The sequence below is a fragment of the Danio aesculapii genome, chromosome 4 (genome assembly GCF_903798145.1).
Source record: "Danio aesculapii chromosome 4, fDanAes4.1, whole genome shotgun sequence".
Classification (NCBI taxonomy): Eukaryota; Metazoa; Chordata; class Actinopteri; order Cypriniformes; family Danionidae; genus Danio; species Danio aesculapii.
In genome coordinates, this window is record NC_079438.1 from 9,303,659 (window position 1) to 9,320,570 (window position 16,912).

The following is a 16,912-nucleotide window of genomic DNA, read 5'->3' on the forward strand; positions in this document are numbered from 1 at the left end:
CAAAGGTGCGAGTAAAAAACGTTAATAGGTATGAAGTGTTAAGAGGGCTGGAAGAAGATGATGAGAAATAATGTTTTTTAACCATTTTATTTATTTTAACATGATTTTAATGTGTGTTTCTTTTTATGGAAGGGGCTGTTGGTTGAGTGAAAAAAAGTGGGTATGCAGAGGTAGAGGAGGAGACTAAAAATAATGTTTGGTTTTAATATTTTAATATCTTTTATCATGTTTTTTAACATTTTATCGTGGAATGCAAGAGGTTTATTGAATGTGGAGAAATTTGAAAAAATGTTGGTGTTATGTAAAGAAGCTGATGTGATTGTTTTGCAAGAAACAAATTGGAAAAATGAAAGTGTTAAAATGGTTCAAAGCAAATGGGATGGTCAAATATATTTTAACAATGGAGAGGAGAAACTGGGTAGTGGAGTAGCGATTTTAATAAAAAGAGGTACATATGAAAAAGAAAAAGTCATATTTGAGGATGTAGTTGGGAAAAGCATAGCGATGAAATTAGAAAAAGGAGAAGATCATTTCATCATTTATAATATTCATGCACCCAATGAAGAAAATGAAAAAAGTGAACTTCTTTAAAAATGTCAGTATAAATGTAAAAAAATGGCAGAATGTTATTGTAATTGGAGATTTTAATACTGTTTTACAGAATTAGATCTGGGGAGTAAGATGGTATATAGAAAAGACAAGGGGAGGGAGGAGCTACTGAAAATGATGACAGAATGCAATTTAATAGATGTGTGGAGAGAGAAAAACAAGACAAAGAGGGAATTTTCAAGAATGCAACTGGTTTTACATGAGCTGAAGTTAAGTAGGATTGATTATATGTTATGTAATGTAGAAATGAAGGATTTTATCAAAAGTTTATTTTATAAAAAAGTCAGTTTTAGTGATCATTCGTTTTTTTGTGTGAAATTAGATTGTGTAAAAGTTGAAAGGGGATTAGGTGTATGGATTTTGAACGCAACAATTTTAAAACATGAGACATACAAAGAAAAAATTACACAAATAATTGCAAACAGTAAATTGGACAGAATGTATAGAGAAGATAAAAGAATATGGTGGGACAATATGAAGTTAGACATGAAAAAATGTTCAATAAAATATTGTAAAATTGTAAAAAGAGTTAAAAATAATAAAGAAATGAAAATAAGAAATTAATTAGAAGACGAAATAAAAAGACTGCAAATAGATCAAAATGAAGATATTGGGAAAATAATAGATTTACAAGAACAACTAAAAGAGATGGAAAATGAAAAATGCAGAGGCGCTATAATTAGAAGCAAAGCAAAGTACACTGTTGAAGGAGATCGAAGTACAAAATTCTTCTTTAACTTAGAAAAGAATAGACAGAAAGCAGACTTGATGAAAGAGGTGTTGGATAAAAATGGAGAATTAAAACAAGGAACTGAGGAAATTTTAATAACTGTTAAAAATTTCTATGAAGATATGTTTAAGAGTCAAGGAACTACAAGGGACGATCAACTGTTTCTCTTAAATCAAATAAAACTAAAAGTTTCAGATGAAGATAAAGTTTTTTGTGATGCAGGGATAACAGAAGTAGAAATTGATGAAGCAATAAGACAGTTAACTACGGAGAGAAGTCCAGGCATAGATGGGTTAACCAATGAGTTTTATAAGAATTTTAGAGAAATGATAGTACCTGTTTTAAAAGAAGTATATGATGAGGTTTTTAAAAAAGAAGAATTAAGTGAAAGAATGAAGATAGGAATGATTAAAATGATATACAAAAGAAGAGGAAGTCCTTTAGATCTGAAGAATTATAGGCCCTTAACAATGTTAAATACAGATTTTAAAATTTTAGCAAAGGTTTTAGCAAACAGATTAAGGAAAGTTTTACCTAAAATTATTAGCACCACACAGGCATATGGAGTCAAGGGGAAGGACATATTAGACACAGTTCAAAATATAAGAGATACATTATTGTATATGAAGGAGAAAAATATGAATGGTTATTTAATTAGTTTGGATTTAGAGAAAGCATTTGATAGAGTGGAACATGACTATTTGTTTGAAGTGATTAAAACATTTGGATTTGGGGAGAATTTTAGGAAATGGATCAACATTTTTTATTATAATATTTTAACATGTATTAAATGCAATGGTTTTTTAACGGAATGTTTTCAACCAACAAGGTCTATAAGACAAGGATGTCCACTATCTGCACTACTGTACACATTAGTAGCTGAACCATTGGGACTAGCAATAAAAGCAGTCAATGGAATAAAAGGAATACAAATAGAAGAAAGAACTGAACATGAGCCAGTTTACCAGTATGCAGATGACACTACCTTGTTGGTTGAAGACATTCAAAGTGTAACAAAGGCAATGGGGATTTTAAATAGGTATTGTAAGGGGACGGGAGCTAAGATTAATGTTGAAAAGAGTGTGTGTATGAGGATTGGAAGGGCAGATGTTTTACCTCAGCACATACATTTTAAGGAAGAGTATGAACATATCAAGATTTTAGGCATTTGGGTTGGTTTGGATTTTAATAAAGCGGATCATTTTAATTGGGAGGGAGTTTTAAAAGGGGTTGAAATTAGATTGAGGTATTGGAAATTGAGAAACCTGACATTGAAGGGAAAGGTTTTATTGATTAATTCTCTAATGCTCTCAAAAATGTGGTATGTGCTGAGTGTTACCCCATTGCCTTGTGAATACTACAAAAGAATTAAAAAATGTGTTTTAGATTTCTTATGGGGAAAAGGAAGAGCAAAAATATCTTATGACACGTTGATTGGAGGGAAAGAAGTTGGGGGACTTGGGCTTTTAGATCCACTTTTAAGGATGAAAACATTAAGGGTGAAATTGGTCAAATGTTTTGTAGATGATAAGAGTAAAGAAGTGTGGAAAAATGTCATGGATTACTTTTTAAAGAAATGTGGTGGAGTAAATAAGGGATGTAGTGTATTATGTATGAAAACAAAAAAAGAAATGTGGACAGGTATACCAACATTTTATGAAGAGGTTTTAGAAGCTTGGGGAAACTTTTTAGAAAATATGCTGATTGTACCTAAAGGAAGAAACCAATTGTTAGAACAACCTTTGTTTTTAAACCTGAACATCACGAAAGATGAAAATGTAATATATTATAAAAAATGGTGGCAAGCTAGAATTAGGCAAGTAAAGGATCTGCTCTATGAGGTGATAAATGGCTATCTTCCATTACAAGCAATTGAAGACATGTTATCTGAAAATGAAGTGAATGTAGGGAAAGGAACACTTGTAAAACAGTTTGAGGATTTAAAAAGAGCAATACCACATGAATGGATTGAAAGAATTGAACGAAACGAAAAGGGAGAAAATGGAGACATGCCTGATTTGTATTTTAAAAAGAAAAATGGAGAGAACAAGATTTTTATTGACTGTAAAGTAAAAGATTTTTATTTGCGTTTTAGAGAAATGGCTTTTGTAAAACCAGTTGCAAACAATTATTGGAAAGAAAGATATGATGATTTAAATGAAAGTGAAATATGGAAAAATGTGGGAACGAAATATATGGATCCAATTTTAGAAGATTTTAATTATTTATTGAGACATAATTGTATTTTAACTGAAATGAGGTTATGTAAAATTGGGATTGAAAGAGATGCAATGTGTAAAGTCTGTAAAAATGAAGAAGAAGGTTTTTTACATTTGTTTTTTCACTGTGAAGAATTGAGTGTGTTTATGGAAAGGATCAAACGTATTATTAAATCTATGCTGAAAGATAAATATAATGAGAACATGACTCAAAAGGAATGGGAGAAAATGTTTTTATTTGGTTACAAGGTTAACGGTTTTAATATGACTGTTTTTAATTTATGTATAATAATTGCAAAGAATGTAATATGGCAAAGACGAAATATTGCAAAATTTGAAAAAAGAAAAGTAGATGTATGGGTTTTATTTAAAAACAAAATGGAAACGTCATTTAGGTTATTACGGGAATATTTTTTATCAAATGACAAAGAAGATGAATTTATAGAAATGTTTGTAGAACAAAATGCAATGTTAGAGCTTAATGTGAATGGTGTTACCTGGATGTGGGACAAATACAAATGAATATATTTTGTATAACTATTTTTTATTTTTGATGTTTGAAAAGATACTCAATGTAATGTTTTATTGTATTTGAAAATTATTTTTAATAAAAAAAAAAAAAAAAAAAAAAAAAAAAAAAAAAAAAAGCAATGCCTGATCTCATCTGAACTCGGAAGCCAAGCAGGGTTGGGCCTGGTTAGTACTTGGATGGGAGACCGCCTGGGAATACCAGGTGCTGTAAGCTTTTTGAATTCCTACATTTGGCAAAAAACTTAATAAATACATTTTTTTTTTTTTAAAAGAGGTAAACTATTGAGGGGCCAAGGGCATTGTTTCTGTCGGTGCTGTTTCAAGGCAAGCTGAGCGGCGCTCGGCTCCTGGTGCTGCGCCTATTTTTAAATAGCCAACTCTTGACTGCTGCTCTCGCTTACGGCCATACCACCCTGGCAATGCCTGATCTCATCTGAACTCGGAAGCCAAGCAGGGTTGGGCCTGGTTAGTACTTGGATGGGAGACCGCCTGGGAATACCAGGTGCTGTAAGCTTTTTGAATTCCTTCATTTGGCAAAAAACTTAATAAATACATTTTTTTTTTTAAAAAGAGGTAAACTATTGAGGGGCCAAGGGCATTGTTTCTGTCGGTGCTGTTTCAAGGCAAGCTGAGCGGCGCTCGGCTCCTGGTGCTGCGCCTATTTTTAAATAGCCAACTCTTGACTGCTGCTCTCGCTTACGGCCATACCACCCTGGCAATGCCTGATCTCATCTGAACTCGGAAGCCAAGCAGGGCTGGGCCTGGTTAGTACTTGGATGGGAGACCGCCTGGGAATACCAGGTGCTGTAAGCTTTTTGAATTCCTTCATTTGGCAAAAAACTTAATAAATACATTTTTTTTTTTAAAAAAGAGGTAAACTATTGAGGGGCCAAGGGCATTGTTTCTGTCGGTGCTGTTTCAAGGCAAGCTGAGCGGCGCTCGGCTCCTGGTGCTGCGCCTATTTTTAAATAGCCAACTCTTGACTGCTCCTCTCGCTTACGGCCATACCACCCTGGCAATGCCTGATCTCATCTGAACTCGGAAGCCAAGCAGGGTTGGGCCTGGTTAGTACTTGGATGGGAGACCGCCTGGGAATACCAGGTGCTGTAAGCTTTTTGAATTCCTTCATTTGGCAAAAAACTTAATAAATACATTTTTTTTTAAAAAGAGGTAAACTATTGAGGGGCCAAGGGCATTGTTTCTGTCGGTGCTGTTTCAAGGCAAGCTGAGCGGCGCTCGGCTCCTGGTGCTGCGCCTATTTTTAAATAGCCAACTCTTGACTGCTGCTCTCGCTTACGGCCATACCACCCTGGCAATGCCTGATCTCATCTGAACTCGGAAGCCAAGCAGGGTTGGGCCTGGTTAGTACTTGGATGGGAGACCGCCTGGGAATACCAGGTGCTGTAAGCTTTTTGAATTCCTTCATTTGGCAAAAAACTTAATAAATACATTTTTTTTTTAAAAAAGAGGTAAACTATTGAGGGGCCAAGGGCATTGTTTCTGTCGGTGCTGTTTCAAGGCAAGCTGAGCGGCGCTCGGCTCCTGGTGCTGCGCCTATTTTTAAATAGCCAACTCTTGACTGCTGCTCTCGCTTACGGCCATACCACCCTGGCAAAGCCTGATCTCATCTGAACTCGGAAGCCAAGCAGGGTTGGGCCTGGTTAGTACTTGGATGGGAGACCGCCTGGGAATACCAGGTGCTGTAAGCTTTTTGAATTCCTTCATTTGGCAAAAAACTTAATAAATACATTTTTTTTAAAAAAAGAGGTAAACTATTGAGGGGCCAAGGGCATTGTTTCTGTCGGTGCTGTTTCAAGGCAAGCTGAGCGGCGCTCGGCTCCTGGTGCTGCGCCTATTTTTAAATAGCCAACTCTTGACTGCTGCTCTCGCTTACGGCCATACCACCCTGGCAATGCCTGATCTCATCTGAACTCGGAAGCCAAGCAGGGTTGGGCCTGGTTAGTACTTGGATGGGAGACCGCCTGGGAATACCAGGTGCTGTAAGCTTTTTGAATTCCTTCATTTGGCAAAAAACTTAATAAATACATTTTTTTTTTTTTAAAAAGAGGTAAACTATTGAGGGGCCAAGGGCATTGTTTCTGTCGGTGCTGTTTCAAGGCAAGCTGAGCGGCGCTCGGCTCCTGGTGCTGCGCCTATTTTTAAATAGCCAACTCTTGACTCCTGCTCTCGCTTACGGCCATACCACCCTGGCAATGCCTGATCTCATCTGAACTCGGAAGCAAAGCAGGGTTGGGCCTGGTTAGTACTTGGATGGGAGACCGCCTGGGTATACCAGGTGCTGTAAGCTTTTTGAATTCCTTCATTTGGCAAAAAAATTAATAAATACATTTTTTTTTTTTTAAAAAGAGGTAAACTATTGAGGGGCCAAGGGCATTGTTTCTGTCGGTGCTGTTTCAAGGCAAGCTGAGCGGCGCTCGGCTCCTGGTGCTGCGCCTATTTTTAAATAGCCAACTCTTGACTGCTGCTCTCGCTTGCGGCCATACCACCCTGGCAATGCCTGATCTCATCTGAACTCGGAAGCAAAGCAGGGTTGGGCCTGGTTAGTACTTGGATGGGAGACCGCCTGGGAATACCAGGTGCTGTAAGCTTTTTGAATTCCTTCATTTGGCAAAAAACTTAATAAATACATTTTTTTTTTTAAAAAGAGGTAAACTATTGAGGGGCCAAGGGCATTGTTTCTGTCGGTGCTGTTTCAAGGCAAGCTGAGCGGCGCTCGGCTCCTGGTGCTGCGCCTATTTTTAAATAGCCAACTCTTGACTGCTGCTCTCGCTTACGGCCATACCACCCTGGCAATGCCTGATCTCATCTGAACTCGGAAGCCAAGCAGGGCTGGGCCTGGTTAGTACTTGGATGGGAGACCGCCTGGGAATACCAGGTGCTGTAAGCTTTTTGAATTCCTTCATTTGGCAAAAAACTTAATAAATACATTTTTTTTTTTAAAAAAGAGGTAAACTATTGAGGGGCCAAGGGCATTGTTTCTGTCGGTGCTGTTTCAAGGCAAGCTGAGCGGCGCTCGGCTCCTGGTGCTGCGCCTATTTTTAAATAGCCAACTCTTGACTGCTGCTCTCGCTTACGGCCATACCCCCCTGTGCATGTGTGATAGTGGTACATTCCAGGAAGTGTTTGGCTGCAGTTGGTGAGAGAGGCTCACCACATTTTCTTCTGTTAAGTTTTATTTTTGACTAAAATACATTTTTGTTAAAGTTTTTTTGAGTTTGTTTAGTTTATCCTCCCAGCAGCGTGAGCTGTTCGGGAGGAGAGTTTTTTATTCCTATTTTTTTTGGAAATGGACGGATCTACGGTGACAGACCTGGCAATGGCGGACGGATTTGAGAAGGCAAATGACAATGGACTGGACAGACGACAACGAGAAACAAACAGATCGGAGAAGGAAGCAAAGAAAAGGATTTATCTAAAAGAAGCAACTGTAACGGTGGATATGGGACAAACAACTGAGGTGAGAGCAATGGATTTAATTAAAGCAGTGACGGAGAGGATTGGGGATGGAAAGATTTTGGCTGTAAGACCAAAACAAAACAAGGAGTATGAAGTAACACTTGAAAGAGAGGAAGATGCTTATGTATTAACAGACGGATTGATTATAAAAGGGATAAACTGTACAGTGAAGAGGCTACAAAATCGAGATTATGTTGTCTCCTTCATGCATCTGCCTGTCTATGTTGCTGACGTAGATATTTTAGAGAAATTGGATCATTGGGGAGTTTGTCCCCTTTCAAAAATTAAAAGAAGGTTTTATCCGGGCACAGATATTGAAGATGGGACGAGGTTTGTTAAAACCAGATTCCCCAAAGAAGTGGTGTCCCTCCCGTACAGCACAAGAATAGAGACAGCAGAAGGACCACAATACTTTAGGGTGATGCACAGCCATCAGGTGAAAACTTGCAGGCTGTGCATGAGCCCAGATCATGTGGTGAAAGACTGTCCAGATTTTAAGTGTTTTAAGTGCGAGGAAAGGGGGCATTTCGCAAGGGATTGCGATGCGGTGAAGTGCCCGGATTGTAATAAGGTTTTAAATAAATGTGAATGTTGGATGGGGGAAGAGGAGGAGGAGGTAGAGCAGCGGGTAGACAGACAGATGTATGAAGGAGACAATATACAGTCAGAGGACAAAACAAAAACACAAGACAGAAGAACAGAATCTAAAAGTGAAAAACTACAAGAGAATGAGGCTAATGGAAAGGACAGAGTCACTGAACAGGAAGGGACAACATGGACTCAAATGGATATGACTGACAGTTTAAGGAATGTTTTGGAAGCAGCAGAAATGAGCAATTCGAATAATAAAGACTTACAACAAGGACAACAGGAAGACATATTTTGGTCACAAATGGACATAACAGACAGTTTTCAAAAGGCATTGGACACAGTGGAGACAAAAGACCAAAGTAATGAGGAGCAAGACGAGTTAGAGGAACATTTACAAAAGGAGGGAAACAAAGAGACACAGGTGAAATCATCAAAAAGAAGAAGATCGATAAAGATAAAACCTAATTTAGAGACTGCAAGGAAAAAACTGCTCAAAGATGAAGAAATTGAATGCGCAAATAAGTATGAGTTGCTAAAGGGCTTGGAAGAGATGGACTGAGATGATGTTTTTTATGAATGTTTTTATCTTATTTATGGTTTTAGGAATTGTGTCTTTTAATGCAAGAGGGCTTTTAGACATCAGAAAATTTGAAAAAGTGAAAGAAATGTGTAAACGAGAAGATGTGATTTTATTACAAGAGACAAACTGGAAGGAAGAATACATGAAGGAAATAAGAAAAAGGTGGAGTGGGGAGATTTTATACAATAATGGGGATGGGAGGCTGGGGAGAGGAGTTGCAATTTTAATAAAAGAAAACAGTGGGGTTTTATGTAAAACAATCTATAATGACAAAGAGGGGAAGTGTATGATATGTGAAATGGAGTATGAGAAGAAAAAAGTAATTATGGTGAACGTTCATGCCCCAACAGAGGAGAACAGAAAGAAAGAGTATTTTAATGTACTAAGAGATTATTTAAAGAAACATGAAAGAGTTATTATCATGGGGGATTTTAACACTGTTTTTAGTAAATTAGAAATGGCTGAGGGAATGGTTTTTAAAACGGATAAGGGGAGAAAAGAACTGAAAATATTGATGGAGGAGATGAATTTAATTGATGTGTGGAGAGAAAGGAATGAACAGAAAAAAGAGTACTCAAGAAGACAGTTAGTGGGGAATTTTTTTTGTCAAACAAGAATTGATTTTATTTTATGCACAAGAAATGTTGAAGGGTTTATAAGCAAGATCAAATATGAAGAAACAAGTCTGAGTGACCATAAGCCAATTTTTATGAATCTAGACTGGAGTAATGTGAAAAGAGGGCCAGGGGTATGGGTTTTAAACACAGCGGTTTGAAAGAATGAAGACTATGTTTTAAGTATAAAGGAAATTATTTAAAGGGAAAAAGGGAATGAAATTTATAATGAGGACAAAAGAATGTGGTGGGAGAATGTGAAACATTTAGTTAAAAAGTTCACAATAAAATACTGTAGACAATTACAAAATTGTAAAAAATATAAGGAAAAGGAGCTGAAAGAAAAACTAGAAAACGAATTGAAAAATGAGAATGGAAAAGATATACAAAAGATAAAAGAACTGGAAGGAAGACTGAAAGAAATGGAGGAGGAGAAATTTGAAGGTGCAAGATTAAGAAGCAAAGCTAAATTTACAGTGGAGGGGGAAAAGTGCACTAAATTTTTCTTTGATCTAGAGAAGACAAGAGGGAAGGCAGAAATGATTAAAGAAATAAGGAGCAGAAATGGGAACATAGTAGAACAAAATGAGGAGATTTTGGAAGAAATAAGATCATATTATGAGAAATTGTTTTGCACAGAGGGAGTAAAAGAAAAAGAAAAAAGGGATTTGCTAAAGCTAATCAAATCAAGAGTAGAAGAAGAGGAAAAAAGAGAATGTGACAAGGAGGTAAGAGAAGAAGAAATAAAAAGAGCAATTAGTGAATTGAACAAAAAGAAAAGTCCAGGAATTGATGGGTTGGGAAGTGAATTTTATATTGTTTTTAAAGATATTTTATCTAGTATTTTAAAGGAAGTATATGATGAGATTTTTGAGAATGGAGGGGTAAATAAAAGAATGGGGATGGGCTTAATGAAGGTGATATACAAAGGAAAGGGGGATAAAGTAGATTAAAAAAATTATAGACCTATAACAATGCTCAATACTGATTTGAAGATTTTAGCAAAAGTTTTAGCTAACTAAAGGAAGTGATGCCAAGCATAATCAAAACAAACCAAGCATATAGTATAAAAGGACGAGACATTGCTGACACAACTATGAGTATTAAAGACACAATAAGACATATAAATGATAAGAAGAAAGATGGTTTTTTAATTAGTCTGGACTTCGAGAAAGCTTTTGATAGAGTCGAGCATGACTTTTTATTTGGAGTGCTAAAGAGTTTTGGTTTTGGGGAAAATTTTATAAAGTGGGTTCAGATTTTATATAGAGGAGCTATAACCAGGATAAAATGCAATGGTTTTTTAACGGGCTGTTTTAAAATAACAAGATCAATCAGACAGGGTTGCCCGTTATCTGCGCTTTTATATGCCTTAGTTGCAGAACCACTGGGATTAGCTGTGAAGCACGAGGAACGAATAAAAGGAATAGAGGTAGAGGGGGGAGTGAACAGAATATTTCAATATGCTGATGATACTACATTAATATTACAAGATCTGGCAAGTGTAAAGCAAGCAATGGAAACAGTGCAACATTTTTGCAAGGGTTCAGGAGCTAAAATAAACGAAGATAAAACAGTATATTTGAGATTTGGAGGAACTGAGGCTTTATCTGGACATTTTACGTTCAAGGAAATGGATGAAATTAAAATTATAGGCATTGTAGTTGGGAGGGATGAAAAGACAGCAGTAGTAACTATGTGGGAGGAAATGTTAGGAGGGACTGAAAGAAGGCTGAGGTTTTGGAAGTTAATGTCTTTAACTTTGAAGGGGAGGGTTTTAATATTGAATGTTTTAATGGTTTCTAAATTATGGAATATTTTATATGTGTCATCAATGCCACTGTGGATGGAAAAAAGGCTGAAAAAATGTTTTTTAGATTTTTTATGGGAAGGGAAGCCTCCAAGAATAGCATATGCAACGTTGATTGGAGAAGTAGGCAAAGGGGGACTAGGTTTAATAGACGTGGAGCAAAGAAAAAAACAGCTTAAGAGTGAAAATGGTAAAGAAATATTTGGATGAAGATAATAAAGCAGCATGGAAAAGAACAATGGAATATTTTTTAAGTAAAAGTGGCAATTTTAATATGGGAGATAATATTTTATGGATGAGGATGAAAACATTCATGACAGAGGGTCTACCAGACTTTTATAAAGAATTGATTGGAGCATTGGGGAAATTTTTAACTTGTGTACATTTTAATATACAAGGACGCGAGAACATTTTAAATCAGCCTTTATTCTTAAACAGTGACATTCTTAATCAAGAGAAAGTGGTGTTTTTTAGGAAATGGTGGGAGGTGGGAATAACAAGAGTAGGGGATATTTTATATGAATTTAAGGAAGGATTCTTACCGGTGCAGTATGTTATTGATGTGATGGATGAAGCTAAGGAGGATTTTAACAGACAAGACTTAATAAAGGAATACGACATAATTAAAAATGCCATACCTGCAGAATGGTTAACAAGAATAGAAAATATGGAAGAAAATAAACAAAGTAAAGATGTGAGTGTAAGATTTGGAGAGAAATGGTGGGATTTTAAAGATTGTACTGTGAAAATGATTTATGGGTTTTTTAGAGATGGGGTTTTTAAGAAACCTGGTGCAAATCAGTACTGGATACGGATGTTAAAAGAATGGCAAAAAAATGGCAAATTTGTACAGTCAAAACTGGAGAATTTGGAATATTTTATCTGGAGTAAAGCAGTGTTTACAGATGTCATTTTAAACAGAATAGGGATGGAGGAAAGTCTCACATGTATAGTGTGTCAAGATGCAGATGAAGGATTTTTACACTTGTTTTTATATTGTAATGAGTTAAAAGATTTTAATGAGAAATGCAAAAACATGATTTTAACTTTGAAAGGAGAAAGAGATGACAATCTAGAGTGGGAAAAGGTGTTACTGTTGGGGCTGAACAAAGAATGTGATAATAAAAAGCTCATAAATTTACTTGTGATGTTAATGAAAAGTGCAATATGGGAGAGAAGAGTTGTAGCAAAAAAGGAAAAAGTTTTATTAAATGTGTGGAATGTGTTTAAGAGGAAGGTGGAGAAAAAAAAACATTGTTGTGTAGCTATGATGTAAAATGGACCTTTTTAATGTTTTGTCTGAAGTGTAATCTGTATAAATAAGTGATTTGTATGAATTTTGAACAGTATAATAAAAGAAAAAAAATTGGTTAAGGCGATGGACTGCTAATCCGTTGTGCTTTGCATGTGTGAGTCGAATTCCAGCCTGGTCATTCGTTTAAGAGAGCCTGGTGTTTACGTGGAAGGTAACTTACTTGCACCCTCTTCGTGCTTCGAAGCATGTTATGGCAAAATTGAGTGTCATCTTACCGAAAACAGTTGCAAAAACATACATGACCACATATGTGCCCCAGTCCAGCCTCCATCAGGAAAGTGGCAGCATATGTGACGAGGTGGCCGAGTGGTTAAGGCGATGGACTGCTAATCCATTGTGCTCTGCACGCGTGGGTTAGAATCCCATCCTCGTCGCTCAAATGCACTGGCATTTGAGAGATCCCGGTGATTCAGTGGAAGGTGTATTACTCGCACCCTCTTTGCGTTTTGAAGGATGTTGCTGCAAAATTTTATGTCATCTGTATCGAAAGTAGCTGCAAATACATACATTTATGCCAAAGTCCAGCCCCCATCAGGAAAGCGGCTACATGCATGACGAGGTGGCCGAGTGGTTAAGGCGATGGACTGCTAATCCATTGTGCTCTGCACGCATGGGTTCGAATCCCATCCTCGTCGTTCATTTAAGAGAGACCGGTGCTTCCGGGGAAGTTATCTTACTCGCACCATCTTCGTGCTTCGAAGAATGTTATGGCAAAATTGAAAGTCATCTTACCGAACATAATTGCAGAAACATACAGAATGGCAGAAACAAATATGTGCCGCAGTCCAGCCTCCATCAAAGAAGTAGGCGCATACGTGATGAGGTGGCCGAGTAGTTAGGGTGATGCACTTCTAATCCATTGTGCACTGCCTGTGTGGGTTTGAATCCCATCCTCGTTGACCATTTGCTATGGTGTTTGAGAGAGCCCCGTGCTTCCGTGGAAGGTGTTTTACTCGCACCCTCTTAGCGTTTTGAAGGATGTTATGGTAGAAGTTAATCCAGCCTCCGGCAGGGATGGACCGCTAATCCACTGTGCTCTGCTTGTGTGGGTTCGAATCCCACTCTCGTCGTTCAATTGCTTTAGTATTTTAGAGAGCCTGGTGCTTCCATGGAAGGTTTCTTACACACACTCTGAAGAATGTTATGGTACAGGTTAATCCAGCCTGCAGCATGTTTAGGAGCTCAACGAAAGTTGCAACATGCTAAGGAAACAGGAGCACAGCTATCCTTTTCAACAGAACATTAAGCCTACTAAGAGGCTGACAAAAATTGCCAGAGCTGACTGTATTTCAAGTCATCCCAGCGAGGTATTGGGTAAAGTTTTCAACCAGCAATGATCACGCCTCGGATAGACCTCATAGGCTACGATATTGCCTCTGCGAAAGAATAGCTATAAGAGCTACGAACTCTTCTGTGTACCAATCTGGACATGCAACGACACGGTGGCATCAAACTTTAAACTGCCAGCAATCAGCCCTCTGGCACCAATGAGTGCATGCTGTGTCTGCAGAACAGGTTATTGATTTGTCCAAAAATAATTACTTATACATTGTTTCATTTTTACTTAAAGAAAAGTATGCACTACTTATGTGAATCTGGGAGAAGAGAATTGTGGGTAATCTGGTAAAGGGGGCGGAGTCACAACGCTGAACGACAGAGAAAAGGGTTGAGATTGGGATGTATTTATTGGGCTGTACAGGGATTGGGGTAAGGTAATGAAGAATGCAAGGGCACTGAAACCATATTTTGACAGAAATCCAAGGTCAGCTATGCTGCCGTTTTTAGACTCAGGCATTCTGTCTAGTTTCTCTCCAACAAAACCAGAAGAAACTTGTTGCAGTTAATGTTGAACAATAAAGCCTGGTTTATACTTCTGTGTCAAGTGATCAGCGTGATCCACGGCGCAAGCCTTGCGCGGAGCCGTGCAACTTATACTTCTGCGCACTGTTTCTGTTGCTCTTCAATACACTTCCGAAACGCTAACTGGCAGTAGGTTTTTATGTTTCTCTGTGTTGAGTTTCTTCGCTGGTGTTTTGTTTTTTCTGAACGCTTCCTTAATGTGCAAGTGGCTCAAATTCGCTCATTTTGAGGCAGGAACCAGTGGACGTGCAACAACTTTAATTAAAAGGTAAACACAAAACAACAGTCTCCATGCGGAGCTCCTTCATGGGACTCCACACTTGTAAACACCCGCTGCTTCACGCTCGAGCGGCTCTCACCTCCGCCCACACTCGTCAGCGCTACCAAGCCGACCAATCTCAGAGCTTGCGCTATGCGTACGCGTTACATTTTTTGAGAGGTGCGCGTCAATGTCGCCCACGGCCACAGCGAAGTGCTATGCAACCACGTGTAGGCTGCGCCGTAGCATACGCGTGCGCTTGATGCAGAGGTACAAATCAGCCTTAACTCTGGGGCACTGATCAGAGCTACTGATAAAGCTCCTTATGACAACCTTTATCTTCATCTTTTCTGTAAGAACATCCATTCGAGTCCCAAAAGTTAACCCTTTCTCTAGCACAACGCTGTGCTTACACAGCAAATTTTGAAGTGTTAATTTCACTCTCAAAGTGTGAAATTTAACACTTCTTTAGTGTTTATATAGGTCCACACTGAATTGAGTTAAATTTACACTTGAAAAAGAGTACATTTTTTTACACTTGCATAGTGTTAAAAAAAGCACTGCTAGTGTTAACTTTAACTCTGTGTTTTCCACTCCCTTTCCCTATTTGCATAAAGTAAATGTTAAAACTACACTCACAGTGTTAATAGCTTAACACTAAGAGTGTTCTTCTTAACACTAATAATATAGTGCTCATACATACCTAGGTTGATATTTAAATGTATTTTTATATAGATTGTTCACTGCATTACAGGACAGTTTGCATTGATCATTTAAAAAAAATTGTCAGAACAGTGTACCAGTTTAAACTTTTATTTTTAACAATGCATCCTAAATGCACAGGTTAACCAATATGAAATGTACAGCATTTTCAGTGTCAAAAATGGTAAGTGTCTTAATGAGGTGCTGCTTGCTTGCCAGCTTTGACAACAGACACACTTTATTGTAAAAGAAACATTTAGTGTAAAAGCTTTGCATGCAGTTCCTTTACCCTGGGTGACTCACTGGTAGGCCACATCGATATTGTAGACAGTAGTTTGGAGAAAGGTAAATATGATGACAAGTGCTTCCTCGTACGTCAAGTTGAACACATAGTCTTTAAAGAGTTCATCAACAGCACTCAAGGAGCTGCACATAGGATGAGATGTTTGTCCATAACCACATAGAAATAGTCGATCCTCCCCTATCCTAGTAGATATGGCTGGTGGCCCTTCCTCTCACTGAGATGGCCTTCAATGCTGGTGCAAGACTGCAAAAAACAGCCAAAAACTTGTAATTAAATGCAAGAAACCAGTTAGGAAACTTATAATTTTATTAATGAAAACACTAAAAATAACAAAACCACCTTTACCCAAAGTGCAAAAATTAAATGTGTTCATGTCATTCATTGTGTAGTGTGACGGAAAATAATTACAACAAAAATGTTTATATATTTTTTTTATAAACCCTCAGTTCATCCAAGATGTAATGTACATTCTTCAACAGCATTCAACTAAATGTATTGACTTTTTAAAAAGTTTCAACAGGTACATTTTACAGCATCGCATTATGGTTACCAACCTTAAAGAGCCCATATTATACATGAAATAGGGTCATATGTAGGTTGTAAGGGTCTCCAACAACAGTCTAATATGCATGCAAGGTCAAAAAACACTGTCATGGTCTTATAATCTGCATTTATTTTTACCTAATTATCCCAGCGACTCCCATATGAATCGTTCAGCGATTCATTTGTTCCCAACCCCCTCCTCAGCGCGAAGCTAATCTGTGCTGATTGGACCAATAACAGCCTGCTGCGATTGGTCGACAGTGACAGGCTTCAGCGCGAGAGTGAGTGAAATGCCCAGCTGCTAATCAACAATATAAAAGTAGTCACAGTGCATACACGCTTCATAGTGTAAGGCTTTTTTCACACACACACACAACCCTCCTCAGAAGAACTGGGGAGATCGACGCGAGTCTCCTAGCCGTCACACACTCTACCTGCTCTTTTTCTCTCTCTCTCACACACACACACGCACGTGCACGCACATTATGCTCCTCAGAAGAACTAGGGAGAGCGACACGCGTCTCCTGTCTCCTAGCCGTCACACACTCGACCTGCTCTTTTTCTCACACACACACACACACAAACACACACACATCACGCTCCTCCTCAGAACTAGGGAGATCGACACGAGTCTCCTGTCTCCTAGCTTACGATGCCCATAGCAACGACAAACGGCAGTGGAACGCGAGCTCACAAAAGCATTTAACGTTAAATCCGTAAACAAAGCGGAACGCGTCGCGTTTTCAACGTGGCTTACATGTGATAAGA

General features: G+C 38.0%; 12 non-coding genes across 12 annotated transcripts; 11 read left to right on the top strand and 1 right to left on the bottom strand.

Annotated features, from left to right (window-relative positions):
- Positions 1–4,484: 4,484 nt before the first annotated feature.
- On the top strand, positions 4,485–4,603 carry LOC130223611 (5S ribosomal RNA). The gene has a single exon (XR_008836738.1). It is a non-coding gene; the product is annotated as a 5S ribosomal RNA (ribosomal RNA).
- A 180-nt stretch (positions 4,604–4,783) lies between these two features.
- Positions 4,784–4,902, top strand: LOC130223840 (5S ribosomal RNA). Its single transcript, XR_008836952.1, has one exon. It is a non-coding gene; the product is annotated as a 5S ribosomal RNA (ribosomal RNA).
- Positions 4,903–5,083: 181 nt separating this feature from the next.
- Positions 5,084–5,202, top strand: LOC130223612 (5S ribosomal RNA). Its single transcript, XR_008836739.1, has one exon. It is a non-coding gene; the product is annotated as a 5S ribosomal RNA (ribosomal RNA).
- Positions 5,203–5,380: 178 nt separating this feature from the next.
- Positions 5,381–5,499, top strand: LOC130223613 (5S ribosomal RNA). Its single transcript, XR_008836740.1, has one exon. It is a non-coding gene; the product is annotated as a 5S ribosomal RNA (ribosomal RNA).
- Positions 5,500–5,679: 180 nt separating this feature from the next.
- LOC130223868 (5S ribosomal RNA) lies at positions 5,680–5,798 on the top strand. The gene has a single exon (XR_008836978.1). It is a non-coding gene; the product is annotated as a 5S ribosomal RNA (ribosomal RNA).
- Positions 5,799–5,977: 179 nt separating this feature from the next.
- LOC130223614 (5S ribosomal RNA) lies at positions 5,978–6,096 on the top strand. The gene has a single exon (XR_008836741.1). It is a non-coding gene; the product is annotated as a 5S ribosomal RNA (ribosomal RNA).
- A 182-nt stretch (positions 6,097–6,278) lies between these two features.
- On the top strand, positions 6,279–6,397 carry LOC130223929 (5S ribosomal RNA). The gene has a single exon (XR_008837037.1). It is a non-coding gene; the product is annotated as a 5S ribosomal RNA (ribosomal RNA).
- Positions 6,398–6,579: 182 nt separating this feature from the next.
- On the top strand, positions 6,580–6,698 carry LOC130223863 (5S ribosomal RNA). Its single transcript, XR_008836974.1, has one exon. It is a non-coding gene; the product is annotated as a 5S ribosomal RNA (ribosomal RNA).
- A 180-nt stretch (positions 6,699–6,878) lies between these two features.
- On the top strand, positions 6,879–6,997 carry LOC130223843 (5S ribosomal RNA). The gene has a single exon (XR_008836954.1). It is a non-coding gene; the product is annotated as a 5S ribosomal RNA (ribosomal RNA).
- Positions 6,998–12,768: 5,771 nt separating this feature from the next.
- On the top strand, positions 12,769–12,850 carry trnas-gcu (transfer RNA serine (anticodon GCU)). The gene has a single exon. It is a non-coding gene; the product is annotated as a tRNA-Ser (tRNA).
- A 179-nt stretch (positions 12,851–13,029) lies between these two features.
- On the top strand, positions 13,030–13,111 carry trnas-gcu (transfer RNA serine (anticodon GCU)). The gene has a single exon. It is a non-coding gene; the product is annotated as a tRNA-Ser (tRNA).
- Positions 13,112–13,723: 612 nt separating this feature from the next.
- Positions 13,724–13,864, bottom strand: LOC130224185 (U4 spliceosomal RNA). The gene has a single exon (XR_008837255.1). It is a non-coding gene; the product is annotated as a U4 spliceosomal RNA (small nuclear RNA).
- Positions 13,865–16,912: the final 3,048 nt, after the last annotated feature.